Below are 16972 nucleotides of genomic sequence, written 5' to 3'. Positions count from 1 at the left end.
GGTTGCTAGGGCTCCTGGTTGCCAGGGGCCTTATCACACAGTGGGGTCAGCCAATCACATCTTTGGTTCCAGATCCCCAGATCCTGCCTCTCTCTCAGTCTCCTTCAAGCAGACACAGAGAGACCAGCAAGCTCATCTCTGACCTGCACAACAACAGCTGGACTCCCTCATATCTCTTTGGACATGTGGGATGGTGTGCTTGCACAAAGTGAGTGTGTAACATGTATATAATTATTGCTTGTTGTTCTTTATAGTTTTTACTATTGCCTATTGCATTCTGCCTCTGTGTATATCGTTGGTAGCATATCCATTTATACAGACCTTTATTACAATTATCATTGCTCTCGTGCTATCATACAGTATGTACAATGTATTCATTACCCCTGTTTTCTGTCCAGGACAGAACTACTACCATTCCACTACCTTTCCATGTACATTTCATCCGTGTGTGTGTGTGTGTGTGTGTGTGTGTGTGTGTGTGTGTGTGTGTGTGTGTGTGTGTGTGTGTGTGTGTGTGTGTGTGTGTGTGTGTGTGTGTGTGTGTGTGTGTGTGTGTCAATAAAGTATCCTTGTGTGCAACTCTGAGGTTGCCTTATCCCCTCTTACCTGGGGAGGTGCTAGCAGGTTAAAGATTAGCCCAAATGGAGAGTCGCTCTCTTTCAGGTACCATAGAGAATGATAGAAGACTCTAGTGCCCATAAGCCTGTTTTAGCATGGGCAGGATCAGTGAGGACTTTCAAGTCGTTTACTGGGTGGGACTTCCTATGTGTCGAGGAGGGATCACACAATGCCATCCAGGTCAGCAGGAGGGATCAGCCAATGAATTATACCTGTGAGCAAATATGCCATACCTGCAGGTGGCAGTAAGTCCCCAACCTTGCCTTTATAGCTGTTCAAACACACTCCAGGTGGTAGTATGCACACTTTCAGTTTGTTTTTCAACTCATAGAAAATGGACTACTTCAAAATGGAGATGGCTCACAGACTCCATAATGGGACAGATACAAAGAAGAGTCCTCTATCATTCTCTAAGAGTGGTAATTGTTACGACTGATATGACAGATCCAGATTCCTCAGTGATTGAGTTTAGATGGGTTGCTTGGTCCATATCCCACCTGGATATGGTTGGAGATGAGGCATGCCAGGGTAAATGTGAAATCATCTTTTATAACTACTATCTATTATAGTGGTTGAGGGGGAACTGGCAGAATAGGGCTTGAACCAGTGACCCTGTAGGGCGGAGACCACCTGTGCCATAAAAGCCCTGGCCTCTTTGCAGACGTGCAGTAGTCTTTAGACTACTCTGTTAACTTTCTGTTGACATGTGATCTCTGGCACCTATTGGATACTGTGAAAAGGGAATGATGCAACTCCCAAAGATATCTGTAATGGTATAGTGTAAACCAGGGGTAGGTAACCCTGGTCCTGGAGGGCCGCAGAAATGTCATGTTTTTGATTTAACCGACCTGGAAGACCAAGTGTGTTGAATTTAGGCAATCACTGAATTGATACATTTTTAACTAAGTTGCTCAGTGTGCTGCCTAGTTGGGATTGAATCCTGCAGTACCTGTGGCACACCAGGAACAGGGTTGTCTACCCCTGATGTAGGCTATGTATTACACATTAATGCAGGTGGCAGGCTATAGGCTACAAAATAAAATATCATATTGGGAGCCAATAGTCTATTTACTTCCTGCTCTAATTTGATCTCTGACTTGTATGTACACGGTAATGCATTTGATAAACACATGGAGTGTGTCCCAGATGGCACCCTATTGTGCATTTATTTTGACAGGAGCCCAATGGGATAACCTATGGATACCCTATGGGATGCTCTATGGGATAACCTATGGATACCCTATGGGATGCTCTATGGGATAACCTATGGATACCCTATGGGATGCTCTATGGGATAACCTATGGATATCCTATGGGATGCTCTATGGGATACCCTTTGGATACCCTATGGGATGCTCTATGGGATACCCTATGGATACCCTATGGGCCACCCTATGGATACCCTATGGATAACCTATGGGCCACACTATGGGATACCCTATGGATACCCTATGAATACCCTATGGATACCTTATGGGATACCCTATGGATACCCTATGGATAACCTATGGGCCACACTATGGGATACCCTATGGATGCTCTATGGGATACCCTATGGAAACCCTATGGGATACCCTATGGATACCCTATGGATAACCTGTGGGCCACACTATGGGATACCCTATGGATACCCTATGGGATACCCTATGAATACCCTATGGATACCTTATGGGATACCCTATAGATACCCTATGGATTCTCTATGGAAATCCTATGGGATACCCTATGGATACCCTATGGGCCACCCTATGGATACCCTATGGATAACCTATGGGATACCCTATGGATACCCTATGGGATACCCTATGGATGCTCTATGGAATACCATATGGATACCCTATGGGATACCCTATAGATACCCCATGGATACTCTATGGAAACCCTATTGGATACCCTATTGGATACCCTATGGAAACCCTATGGGATACCCTATCGGATATCCTATGGATACCCTATGGGATGCTCTATGGCATAACCTATGGATACCCTATGCGATACCCTAATGGATACCCTATGGATAACCTGTGGGCCACACTATGGGATACCCTATGGATACCCTATGGGATACCCTATGGATACCTTATGGGATACCCTATGGGATACCCTATAGATACCCTATGGATTCTCTATGGAAATCCTATGGGATACCCTATGGGCCACCATATGGTACCCTATGGGATACCCTATGAATACCCTATGGATACCTTATGGGATACCCTATGGGATACCCTATAGATACCCTATGGATTCTCTATGGAAATCCTATGGGATACCCTATGGATACCCTATGGGCCACCCTATGGATACCCTATGGGATACCCTATGGATACCCTATGGGATACCCTATGGATGCTCTATGGAATACCATATGGATACACTATGGGATACCCTATAGATACCCCATGGATACTCTATGGAAACCCTATTGGATACCCTATGGAAACCCTATAGGATACCCTATCGGATATCATATGGATACCCTATGGGATGCTCTATGGCATAACCTATGGATACCCTATGCGATACCCTATGGATACTCTATTGAGACCCTATGGGATACCCTATGGAAACCCTATGGATACCCTATGGATAACCTATGGGCCACCCTATGGGCCACCCTATGGGATACCCTATAGGATACCCTATGGATAACCTATGGGCCACCCTATGGGCCTCCCTATGGATAACCTATGGGCCACACTATGGGATACCCTATGGATACCCTATGGGATACCCTATGGATGCTCTATGGAATACCATATGGATACCCTATGGGATACCCTATAGATACCCCATGGATACTCTATGGAAACCCTATTGGATACCCTATGGAAACCCTATGGGATACCCTATCGGATATCCTATGGATACCCTATGGGATGCTCTATGGCATAACCTATGGATACCCTATGCGATACCCTATGGATACTCTATTGAGACCCTATGGAAACCCTATGGATACCCTATGGATAACCTATTGGCCACCCTATGGGCCACCCTATGGGATACCCTATAGGATAACCTATGGGCCACCCTATAGATACCCTATGGATACCTTATGAGATACCTTATGGGATACCCTATGGAAACCCTATGGATACCCTATGGGCCACCCTATAGATACCCTATGGATACCTTATGGGATACCGCATGGATACCCTATGGATACCCTATGGGCCACCCTATGTATACCCTATGGATACCCTATGGGCCACCCTATGGGCCACACTATGGGATTCCCTATGGATGCTCTATAGAAACCCTATGGAATACCCTATGGGATACCCTATAAATACCCTATGGATACTCTATGGAAACCCTATTGGATACCCTATGGAAACCCTATGGATACCCTATGGGATACCCTATGGATACCCAATGGGATACCCTATGGATACTCTATGGGATACCCTATGGAAACCCTATGGACCACCCTATGGGCCACACTATGGGATACCCTATGGATACCCTATGGGATACCCTATGAATACCCTATGGATACCTTATGGGATACCCTATAGATACCCTATGGATTCTCTATGGAAATCCTATGGGATACCCTATGGATACCCTATGGGCCACCCTATGGATACCCTATGGATAACCTATGGGATACCCTATGGATACCCTATGGGATACCCTATGGATGCTCTATGGAATACCATATGGATACCCTATGGGATACCCTATAGATACCCCATGGATACTCTATGGAAACCCTATTGGATACCCTATTGGATACCCTATGGAAACCCTATGGGATACCCTATCGGATATCCTATGGATACCCTATGGGATGCTCTATGGCATAACCTATGGATACCCTATGCGATACCCTAATGGATACCCTATGGATAACCTGTGGGCCACACTATGGGATACCCTATGGATACCCTATGGGATACCCTATGGATACCTTATGGGATACCCTATGGGATACCCTATAGATACCCTATGGATTCTCTATGGAAATCCTATGGGATACCCTATGGGCCACCATATGGTACCCTATGGGATACCCTATGAATACCCTATGGATACCTTATGGGATACCCTATGGGATACCCTATAGATACCCTATGGATTCTCTATGGAAATCCTATGGGATACCCTATGGATACCCTATGGGCCACCCTATGGATACCCTATGGGATACCCTATGGATACCCTATGGGATACCCTATGGATGCTCTATGGAATACCATATGGATACACTATGGCATACCCTATAGATACCCCATGGATACTCTATGGAAACCCTATTGGATACCCTATGGAAACCCTATAGGATACCCTATCGGATATCCTATGGATACCCTATGGGATGCTCTATGGCATAACCTATGGATACCCTATGCGATACCCTATGGATACTCTATTGAGACCCTATGGGATACCCTATGGAAACCCTATGGATACCCTATGGATAACCTATGGGCCACCCTATGGGCCACCCTATGGGATACCCTATAGGATACCCTATGGATAACCTATGGGCCACCCTATGGGCCTCCCTATGGATAACCTATGGGCCACACTATGGGATACCCTATGGATACCCTATGGGATACCCTATGGATGCTCTATGGAATACCATATGGATACCCTATGGGATACCCTATAGATACCCCATGGATACTCTATGGAAACCCTATTGGATACCCTATGGAAACCCTATGGGATACCCTATCGGATATCCTATGGATACCCTATGGGATGCTCTATGGCATAACCTATGGATACCCTATGCGATACCCTATGGATACTCTATTGAGACCCTATGGAAACCCTATGGATACCCTATGGATAACCTATTGGCCACCCTATGGGCCACCCTATGGGATACCCTATAGGATAACCTATGGGCCACCCTATGGGCCACCCTATAGATACCCTATGGATACCTTATGAGATACCTTATGGGATACCCTATGGAAACCCTATGGATACCCTATGGATACCCTATGGGCCACCCTATAGATACCCTATGGATACCGCATGGGATACCGCATGGATACCCTATGGATACCCTATGGGCCACCCTATGTATACCCTATGGATACCCTATGGGCCACCCTATGGGCCACACTATGGGATTCCCTATGGATGCTCTATAGAAACCCTATGGAATACCCTATGGGATACCCTATAAATACCCTATGGATACTCTATGGAAACCCTATTGGATACCCTATGGAAACCCTATGGATACCCTATGGGATACCCTATGGATACCCAATGGGATACCCTATGGATACTCTATGGGATACCCTATGGAAACCCTATGGACCACCCTATGGGCCACCCTATGGGCCAAAAGTAGTGCACTATAAAGAGAATAGGGTGCCATATGGGACACAACCATGGACTGTAGAAACATATAACATTGTTAACCCTTATTAGCTCTTCCTGACCTTCAAAACTGAGTGCTTGTTGAAGAGTCTTTCTTCACATTACCTTCACCAGTCAACGGTTTTGTTGGTGTCCTAAGTGTGAATCTATGGTGTGAACTGTGTGGAAATGTTTCAGTCAGGCTTGTATGGGACGAGATCACAGAGAATGAAGAGGACAGACATATTGGGAACACTGACTGTTCAAATGGGTCACCAGATAGGGGTGAGGGTGGTGTGGGTGGGGCTTGTCCGTCATACCATAACACCAAACGAGGATTCGGTTGATCCATTTTTCTCCTTCAATACATGCTCAGTATTAGTTGCATTTTTTGGGGGGCCTACTACATGACATCTACCATCTGACTGACGATTAGTCATCATGATAATCAATGGTTTTAATCAGGGAGATGGTAATGAAATAACTAAACATTAAGACACACAGGTTCTTTCTTATCAGGGATGGAGCACGGGACACTTGTGTTATAACCCCTAGGAGATAAACATGTACATCATATTTGGCATGGCCCCTCAGGAACTTCTATAGATGCACCGTTGACAGCATCTTGTCTGCATCCCCACCTGGTATGGCAACTGCAAGGCTCTAAAGAGGGTGGTGTGGACTGCCCAATACATCACTGGGGGTGAGCTTGCTGCCCTCCAGGACATTTACACAAGGCAGGACATTTACACACACAGTCAAAGCTGTTGTTCTATTTACACACTATTTATTCACCTGTGTGACCAAGACACTATCCACTTTATAATTATAAAAACAGTCATGACATAGTGACATAGTACATTCATCATTTAGACTGTATATCTGATTGTGTACATAACTGTTTGATTACTATGCATAATACCTTCTTACTACTTCTTGCCTTTAGATTATTATATTGATATTGTACTGCACTGTGGAAGGAGCACCTTTATACCCGCTGTAAACTGTGTATATGACGAATACAATTTGATTTGAAATGGGAAACTAACCCTCGTACAGTGTTTAACCACCGGACCCACTCCCCACCCCCGGAGAACAGTCTAAGTCACGCCTCAAAGAAAACCTCCTCAGTTTGCTAGTCTTACCAGAGGTGTTATTTTGTAGGTTGTTCTTGTTCCTCACACAGCTGGGACCTGTGGACTGACTTTACCAACCACAGAAAACCTGCTAAAGGCCTACTGAATGGGTGGATTCAAAAGGTATACATTCATTTATTGATTGATGTATGCAGGTATTGCTTTGCATTATCATGCTGCTATTACACAGTCATTCATGTATTAAAGTTCACAGACTAAGCTATACATTTTGAACTGAACTGCAAATCTGTAGATCTTGGGTCTCCGACCTTGTTCCTGGAGAGCTCCCCTACTGTAGGCTTTTGCACCAGCTCCTGTTGTAACTAACCTGATTCATTTTATCAACCAGCTAATGATTCAAACCAGGTGCACTAGATTAGGGTTGGAAGTTAAAACGTGCAGGACGGTAGCTCTCCAGGAAGAGGGTTGCAGAGCTCTGCTGTTGATGATATAGGATTCTATATATAGGATTCTGTTTTTGGTACAAAGAGGGCTTATTCATCTGCATTCCTAACAGTTATGTTCCTAACCTAACATCTGTGTTCCTAACATCTGTGTTCCTAACCTAACATCTGTGTTCCTAACATCTGTGTTCCTAACATCTGTGTTCCTAACCTAACATCTGTGTTCCTAACCTAACATCCGTGTTCCTAACCTAACATCCGTGTTCCTAACTTAACATCCGTGTTCCTAACCTAACATCTGTGTTCCTAACATCTGTTTTCCTAACCTAACATCTGTATTCCTAACATCTGTTTTCCTAACCTAACATCTGTATTCCTAACATCTGTTTTCCTAACCTAACATATGTGTTCCTAACTTAACATCTGTGTTCCTAATATCTGTGTTCCTAGCATCTGTGTTCCTAATGTCACGAACCGGCTCAACGCCCGTAACAAAGGGAGACAACGTGGAGATAAGGAGTAACAAAATATATATTTATTAACTAAAGCAACTAAGGAAAATATACAATGGTGTCTGTAATCAGTAATCAGTAGTGTAAGTGAGTGTTTTACATGCATGAATGTGATAATGCAGGGTGTTGAAAGGTGCCAAAGCAAACAAACAAACAAACAAACATGCCACCAAGAACCACAACACAATCTACAAAGGTGTCTGCATGGAGAGAGTCTCTTCCATGAATGTGGAAGAGGTATATTTATCCTGGGAGACACATGGCCCAGGTGTTTCCCATGAAGCTGACGACCCTCCCAACTCCACCCACCGGCATCCTAATAAGGAAACAAGAACAGACAGAATACGGCAGACAGAGTGGGAGGGTCGTCACATTCCCCCCCATAAAACCGGGGACCAACAAGGACCCCGGAACATCATACCAGCCTCTGCGTCCCAAATTGACACAGCCTCTGCGTCCCAAATTGACACAGCCTCTGCGTCCCAAATTGACACAGCCTCTGCGTCCCAAATTGACACAGCCTCTGCGTCCCAAATTGACACAGCCTCTGCGTCCCAAATTGACACAGCCTCTGCGTCCCAAATTGACACAGCCTCTGCGTCCCAAATTGACACAGCCTCTGCGTCCCAAATTGACACAGCCTCTGCGTCCCAAATTGACACAGCCTCTGCGTCCCAAATTGACACAGCCTCTGCGTCCCAAATTGACACAGCCTCTGCGTCCCAAATTGACACAGCCTCTGCGTCCCAAATTGACACAGCCTCTGCGTCCCAAATTGACACAGCCTCTGCGTCCCAAATTGACACAGCCTCTGCGTCCCAAATTGACACAGCCTCTGCGTCCCAAATTGACACAGCCTCTGCGTCCCAAATTGACACAGCCTCTGCGTCCCAAATTGACACAGCCTCTGCGTCCCAAATTGACACAGCCTCTGCGTCCCAAATTGACACAGCCTCTGCGTCCCAAATTGACACAGCCTCTGCGTCCCAAATTGACACAGCCTCTGCGTCCCAAATTGACACAGCCTCTGCGTCCCAAATTGACACAGCCTCTGCGTCCCAAATTGACACAGCCTCTGCGTCCCAAATTGACACAGCCTCTGCGTCCCAAATTGACACAGCCTCTGCGTCCCAAATTGACACAGCCTCTGCGTCCCAAATTGACACAGCCTCTGCGTCCCAAATTGACACAGCCTCTGCGTCCCAAATTGACACAGCCTCTGCGTCCCAAATTGACACAGCCTCTGCGTCCCAAATTGACGAGGGGTTATGTGTTCACACCTCCACCAACCAACCTCCTCCTCCCCAGACCTCAGCAACCTTTGTGCATAGGAAGCAATATTTAAGAGGAAAGAAGAACACACGACCAGGAGGGAACAGACATTATGAGGGGTTATGTGTTCACACCTCCACCTGCACCAACCAACCTCCTCCCCAGACCTCAGCAACCTTTGTGCATAGGAAGCAATATTTAAGAGGAAAGAAGAACGACCAGGAGGGAACAGACATTATGAGGGGTTATGTGTTCACACCTCCACCTGCACCAACCAACCTCCTCCCCAGACCTCAGCAACCTTTGTGCATAGGAAGCAATATTTAAGAGGGAACACAAGACCAGGAGGGAACAGACAGGAAAGATAGAACATGACAACCCGAAACAATGGTCAGTCACGTAAACATTCAGAAACATGGCACAAAAGACCAACAGCTACAAACTCCAACGAAAAGAACATCAGGGTCCTTCTTAATTTTTACAACTCCCAACGATTCATAGTCACTTCCAACGATTCATAGTCACTGCCAACGAAACAGAATCACTAATTTCAATCATTTAACCTTGTAGTGTTCAGCAATCTTCAACAACTGTTCTTTAGTACATAATTCTAACAGGTCCTCTGATGGAAAGCGAATGAACTTGTATACATGAGACACCATAGTCATAAGTAAATAATCTTGCTCAACCCCTCTGCTGAGCACATCAGACCACAACCAGAGAAATGACAATCACCCTGAGCACCACAGAAGAGAGATGTGATACGGAGCTTCCCCAAAACCTACAATAACTCAACCCTAGTCTTCGTGCAGATTTGCGGTGGGTATTTACGCACTGTAGCCCGCTGGCAAGGAAATAGAACTCCCCAGCATGCTGGCAAATTCCACCAAGCCACGGATGTGCCCCCGAGACAACTGCTCAGTCCACAGACACCACACAAAAATAACAAACATTTAACCATGCCCAACATGTCCAAAATTTAAACACGTCGCTAAGCCTATCAGGGGAAAAAGGCTATAGCTCCGGGTAGCAAGTTGCACTACCCTACACAAATCTCCTACCGAGGTACACAGCCGATTTACTCACCACCTCAGACTGACTTCCCAACAGAAAGTAGAACAACATTTCAGGCTAGGCAGGGCCTGGAAACTAACCATTCTCTCTCCAACGCAGCACACAAACCAAACAACAAAGACAACCAATACGGGGCCTATCAAACTCAATATGCAAACCAAACACGTACCTCCACGGTCTCCCAAACGAATAGTTCAAAGATCCCGGATGAGCCCCCACTTGTCACGAACCGGCTCAACGCCCGTAACAAAGGGAGACAACGTGGAGATAAGGAGTAACAAAATATATATTTATTAACTAAAGCAACTAAGGAAAATATACAATGGTGTCTGTAATCAGTAATCAGTAGTGTAAGTGAGTGTTTTACATGCATGAATGTGATAATGCAGGGTGTTGAAAGGTGCCAAAGCAAACAAACAAACAAACAAACAAACAAACATGCCACCAAGAACCACAACACAATCTACAAAGGTGTCTGCATGGAGAGAGTCTCTTCCATGAATGTGGAAGAGGTATATTTATCCTGGGAGACACATGGCCCAGGTGTTTCCCATGAAGCTGACGACCCTCCCAACTCCACCCACCGGCATCCTAATAAGGAAACAAGAACAGACAGAATACGGCAGACAGAGTGGGAGGGTCGTCACACTAACATCAGTGTTCCTGACAGCTGGGTTCCTAAAATCAGTGTTCCTAACATCTGTGTTCCAACATCTGTGTTCCTAATATCTGCATTCCTAACATCTGTGTTCCAACATCTGTGTTCCTAACATCTGTGTTCCTAATATCTGTGTTCCAACATCTGTGTTCCAAACATCTGTGTTCCTAACATCTGTGTTCCTAATATCAGCGTTCCTAATATCTGTGTTCCTAACATCAGTGTTCCTGACAGCTGGGTTCCTAAAATCAGTGTTCCTAACATCTGTGTTCCTAACATCTGTGTTCCTAACATCTGTGTTCCTAATATCTGTGTTCCTAACATCTGTGTTCCAACATCTGTGTTCCTAACATCTGTGTTCCTAATATCTGTGTTCCTAACATCTGTGTTCCAACATCTGTGTTCCTAACATCTGTGTTCCTAATATCTGTGTTCCTAACATCTGTGTTCCAACATCTGTGTTCCAAACATCTGTGTTCCTAATATCAGCGTTCCTAACATCTGGGTTCCTAACATCTGTGTTCCTAACATCTGTGTTCCAACATCAGTGTTCCTAACATCTGTGTTCCTAATATCTGTGTTCCAACATCAGCGTTCCTAACATCTGGGATCCTAACATCTGTGTTCCTAACACCAGCGTTCCTAACATCTGTGTTCCTAACCTCTGCATTCCTAACATCTGTGTTCCTAACATCTGTATTCCTAACATCTGTGTTCCTAATATCTGTGTTCCGAACATATGTGTTCCAACATCTGTGTTCCAAACATCTGTGTTCCTAACATCTGTGTTCCTAATATCAGCGTTCCTAACATCTGGGTTCCTAACATCTGTGTTCCAACATCAGTGTTCCTAACATCTGTGTTCCTAATATCTGTGTTCCAACATCAGCGTTCCTAACATCTGGGATCCTAACATCTGTGTTCCTAACACCAGCGTTCCTAACATCTGTGTTCCTAACCTCTGCATTCCTAACATCTGTGCTCCTAAAATCTGTGTTCCTAACATCTGTATTCCTAACATCTGTGTTCCTAACATCTGTGTTCCTAACATATGTGTTCCTAACATCTGGGTTCCTAATATCTGTGTTCCTAACATCTGTGTTCCTAACATCTGTGTTCCTAACATCAGTGTTCCTAATATCAGTGTTCCTAACATCTGTGTTCCTAACATCTGGGTTCCAACATATGTGTTCCTAATATCTGCATTCCTAACATCTGGGTTCCTAACATCAGCGTTCCTAACATCTGTGTTCCTAATATCTGTGTTCCTAACATCTGCGTTCCTAACATCTGTGTTCCTAAAATATGCGTACCTAACATCTGGGTTCCTAAAATCTGGGTTCCTAACATTTGTGATGACATGACATTTGTATTTTAGGGAGGTCCTCCTCTACTTGTTATGCCATGTGATCCCACAATGCCTCAGCACAGGCCTTCACTCACAGAGTAAGTATTGTTTAATACTCTGTAGAAGACATACAAACAGTAGGGTAGTACATTTAATTATCTTCTTAAACCCTGGCAAAAGCTTCATGTATAAGCGATGTGAATTCCCAATGTATGATGATGTGAACAGTTCTTATAGATATGTATGGCTTTACACTGCTGCCTTAGGAGATGTTACTAAAGATGTGAGGTCAGGAATGAGGGATGCTGAGGATGACGATAATGATGATGATCATGATGATAATCTAATTTCAACATTTCATGATGGTAAGAAACTGATTGATACAAAGGTGCAGCTAGGTATGACTGCATCAGTGAGCCAAGATGTCAAGTCTCGAGCCAGGGTGTTAGGCTTAAGAGGAAACAACCGACACTCAGAGATAATATTTATTCAGTGCTCACAGCAGGGCTACGTACAGCAGTGCAGCAGCTTTCCAAACACTGGGTGATTGGATGTCTGTCTGTCCACGTACTGTAATCACTGCAGTGGCAGCTTCTTTCAGGGTGAAGGTCAGGCTACAAGGCAATCAGCACTGGTGCAGGCTAGGAAGAAGGTGGCACTTGGATGTGCGTACGCACACACACACGCACGCACACACACACACACACACACACGCACACACACACACGCACACACACCTATCCTACTTCAGCCAAGACAAGTCAGTCTGTCTCTTCCTCTTTGCAGGGGTGTACGAATTAAAACTATCCGCGTCAACAAGTATCCCTGATGTACTGTAACCTACCAACAGGTTTGTATATCATGTCCCAGTTTCACATTGCTGAGCCAGAAGAGGAACCGTTCAAAAGGGACCTGGATCAACCTCTCAGCATGTTGCCTACAAAATAGGGCCAGCATTCAACTTCAGAATTAACACAAGGTAAATAACACTGGTCCAGTGGTGGCTAGCGCTGTAGATGTAATGGATTATTATATTAGATGATTCTTTATTTATTCAGGGAAAACCCATTGAGACCATGGTCTGAATCCCAAGGGTGCCCTGATCACAGCAATACAACAACCAATACAATGTCAAACAAAACAACAACCAATCCCGAGCGGCCCCAGAACATCTCATTGTAAACAAGCTTGGTAAACAAACAGGGAGTAATGAATTGATCTACGGGCCTTCAATGAGAACCAGCCAACCTTTTGATACAGGACGCAGTTGTGAGTATTAAAACTGTCACCTGTGATAAAGTGAAGGGCTCTATGGTAGACAGCATCCTAAGGGTTAAAAGTAGTTCGTGCTTCTACACCTGCATTGCTTGCTGTTTGGGGTTTTAGGCTGGGTTTCTGTACAGCACTTTGAGATATCAGCTGATGTACGAAGGGCTATATAAATACATTTGATTTGATTTGATTTGATTTAGTTAGTGGCTGCTTGTTGTATTCTGGGTATTGTGTCACCATAGTTAAGAACTGTCAGGAAAGTTGACTGTACAATCTGTTTCCTGCTGTTTAGGGAGAGGCAAGATCTATTTTTTTTAAATAAGCCCACTTTAAATCTGAGCTTTTTAACAAGTTTATTTTAATTTAACCAGGCAAGTCAGTTAAGAACAAATTCTCATTTTAAAAGACAGCCTAGGTACAGTGGGTTAACTGCCTTGTTCAGGGGCAGAACGACAGATTTTTACCTTGTCAGATCGGGGATTCAAACTTGCAACCTTTCAGTTACTAGTCCAACGCTCTAACCACTAGGCTACCTGCCTCTAACCACTAGGCTACCTGCCTCTAACCACTAGGCTACCTGCCTCTAAACACTAGGCTACCTGCCTCTAACCACTAGGCTACCTGTCTCTAACCACTAGGCTACCTGCCTCTAACCACTAGGCTACCTGCCTCTAACCACTAGGCTATCTGCCTCTAACCACTAGGCTACCTGCCTCTAACCACTAGGCTACCTGCCGCTAACCACTAGGCTACCTGCCTCTAACCACTAGGCTACCTGCCTCTAACCACTAGGCTACCTGCCTCTAACCACTAGGCTACCTGCCTCTAACCACTAGGCTACCTGCCGCTAACCACTAGGCTACCTGTCTCTAACCACTAGGCTACCTGCCTCTAACCACTAGGCTACCTGCCTCTAACCACTAGGCTACCTGCCTCTAACCACTAGGCTACCAGCCACAGTATGTTTTTTAAATGATAAATCCTTGTCAATCCAAAAGCCCAGATATTCATAGGCAGGAACCTGATCAATGGGAGAACAATTCAATTAATAAATATATAGTCCATTGGAGAAAAAAGTGTGAAAATTAGAGAAAAACATATATTTAGTGTTGCCCACATTAAGTCCAACTTTTTTTTTAAAAACAGGGCATTCTGTAAGGCACCAAAGTCAGATTGCAGCTCTAACAACACCTGGTCAACAGTTGGGACAATGGCAGACATAACAGGATCATCTGCATACAGATGAATATTACAAGTTTGAACAAATAGACCAATATTATGTATAGAAATAGTGAAGAGAACAGATCTCAGTACCGACCCCTGTGGTACACCTTTCCTAATATCCAGGAACCTAGACTTGACACCATCACAAATCACACACTGTACCCTGTCTGACAGATCATTCTCAAACCACTTGCAAGAAGCCTGATTCAGGCCTATTTCAGTCAACCTTTGACTGAGAGTGTGATGGTCAACAGTGTCAAAGTCCTTGGAAAGCTCTATAAATAAGGCAGCACAATGATTTTTATGATCCAAGCAACTTAACACTTTATCTAAAAGGAGCGTAGCAGCTGAAACGGTGCTACTGTATGACCAGGTCTGAAACTCAATTCACATTAAGAATAGAACGAGAAGTTCTTATCTGTCAGTTGGTCAGGGATTCTAAAAGTTTGGAAAAGCAAGATCATTTGGAGATTGGATGGTAGTTATCTAAGTCAGAAGGATCTCCTCCTTTTGGTAGGGGGAGGACATGTGCCACTTTCCAGATCTTAGGGATAACACCAGAAACGATAGTCAAATTAAATATATACTGTTGGTTAACGGTTCTGCAATATTTGGCCAAAGAGCTGCAGTATTGGTGAACACCGCCATCTACTGGTCATGTTTGGTACTGTCCCTGTCCATGGTGCTGAATCTGGGTAAATCACAGCACATTGCAGTATCTTATCTAGAGCAACTAACAAGAGCAATTAGGGTTAAGTGCCTTGCTCAAGGGCACATCGACACATGTTTCACCCAGTTGGCTCGAACCAGCGACCTTTCAGTTACTGGCCCAAAGCTCTTAACCGCTGGGCTACCTCCCGCGCTAATAGGCCACATGAAGGGCCACTGCTCACTTTAGGAGAATTATACATTGTTTTAGCCATAGCATCACTTGTGTATAATTGAACTACAATTAGATGCGCTTTTTTTTGTAAAAAAGCATGTAGATGAAGAGACAACTAGGCCTTAACATATAGGCTTACTATGCATGGCGATGTTTGCCATCTTATCAAAGGCTAATATGTACAAGATTAGGTGACTATTTCTCTCCCATGTTTCAGATCAGCGTATCCTCTTGGACTACCGGTTGAATTTGCGTTTGTGACAGTTTAACGAATGAACGGCAGTACGGTAACCAAGAACAGGAATATTTGGCAAACGCGAGATTTGAACGGCGAAGAGCAGCTTGCCGTTAGACTGAACGGAGAATCGCTGTCTCTTGAATTCACCTTCACAACATTGAATAAAACACGAGAGACGGCCGTTTTCCCTTTCCTACCGTTCCTCTTCAACTCTCAAAGGCACAATATCTTACTGAACGTCAACAAGCATTCTGTAACTCTGTTCGTGGATTGCGTTATGGTGGACTCTCAAAACACACCCCAGAGAGGTATAGTCAACCTGGATGGATACACGTTGATTGGAAAGCTGAAGGATAACCCCGTTTTAGCAGTGCCAGTAAGTTGATTGTTTTGTAAACTTGTGCTTAGCCTCATTTCATAAGGCTAGTCCTATGGCAAGTACAAGAGGTTTGGGACTTTAAGGCACAAAGTGACTGCGCTTGTTAAGTATCGGCAGGGCCAATCCAAATATTCAAACCTAGTTTTTCGGCATACACTCTAGCCTACATTGCAGAGTTTTACTGTAAATGACCTACACCGAGAGTGACTTTTAGCTGAATGCGGCCTATGTGGAATGCGTGGCGCTCCGCCATGTCAATTTCTACAAATAAGTGGGAATTGTAACACAGAGGTTCTAGTCCAGAAGATGACCTGGCTGTGTCTAGGGAAGATCAGTCAAAGTTTCTATGATGGCAGCGCAATATTATAGGGAGATGTTTGTAATATAGTCCCAAAGCTAAATCACAGAGTAAAAGTCCGCGTAATATCGCGCTTAAATGCCCTTTGATAATACTTGTCCAAGTGGTTTGGGATGTTTTTAAAAATATATATTTATCATCAGGCAGGTCCACTCTATTCGTGGTCACAGTAAAGAGATATTAATAACATTACAATCTTACTGCTAGGGTCAAATTAGTATGATTAGTTGAGAATCAAGCATGTAATGTGGTGTGATGTAATGTG

At 44.4% G+C, this 16972-nt stretch overlaps 1 protein-coding gene across 2 annotated transcripts in view; it reads left to right on the top strand.

The window, feature by feature from the left end:
* The first annotated feature begins 7079 nt into the window (after positions 1-7079).
* LOC109876242 (collagen alpha-1(IX) chain) overlaps positions 7080-16972 on the top strand; it is a 48894-nt gene continuing 39001 nt past the window's right edge. Inside the window, exons 1-3 of one of the 2 annotated variants that reach the window (XM_031816910.1) lie at positions 7080-7208; positions 12384-12451; positions 13140-13332. The gene's annotated coding sequence lies outside the window, so the exon portion shown is untranslated. Of the gene's footprint in view, positions 7209-12383; positions 12452-13139; positions 13333-14787; positions 16347-16972 lie in introns of those variants that run through there. The other variant, XM_031816911.1, reaches the window with a different exon arrangement.

Source organism: Oncorhynchus kisutch, unplaced genomic scaffold, assembly GCF_002021735.2.
Source record: "Oncorhynchus kisutch isolate 150728-3 unplaced genomic scaffold, Okis_V2 scaffold893, whole genome shotgun sequence".
Lineage (NCBI taxonomy): Eukaryota > Metazoa > Chordata > Actinopteri > Salmoniformes > Salmonidae > Oncorhynchus > Oncorhynchus kisutch.
The sequence above is the reverse complement of the archived record's forward strand: the minus strand, read 5'-3'. Positions and strand labels throughout refer to the sequence as shown.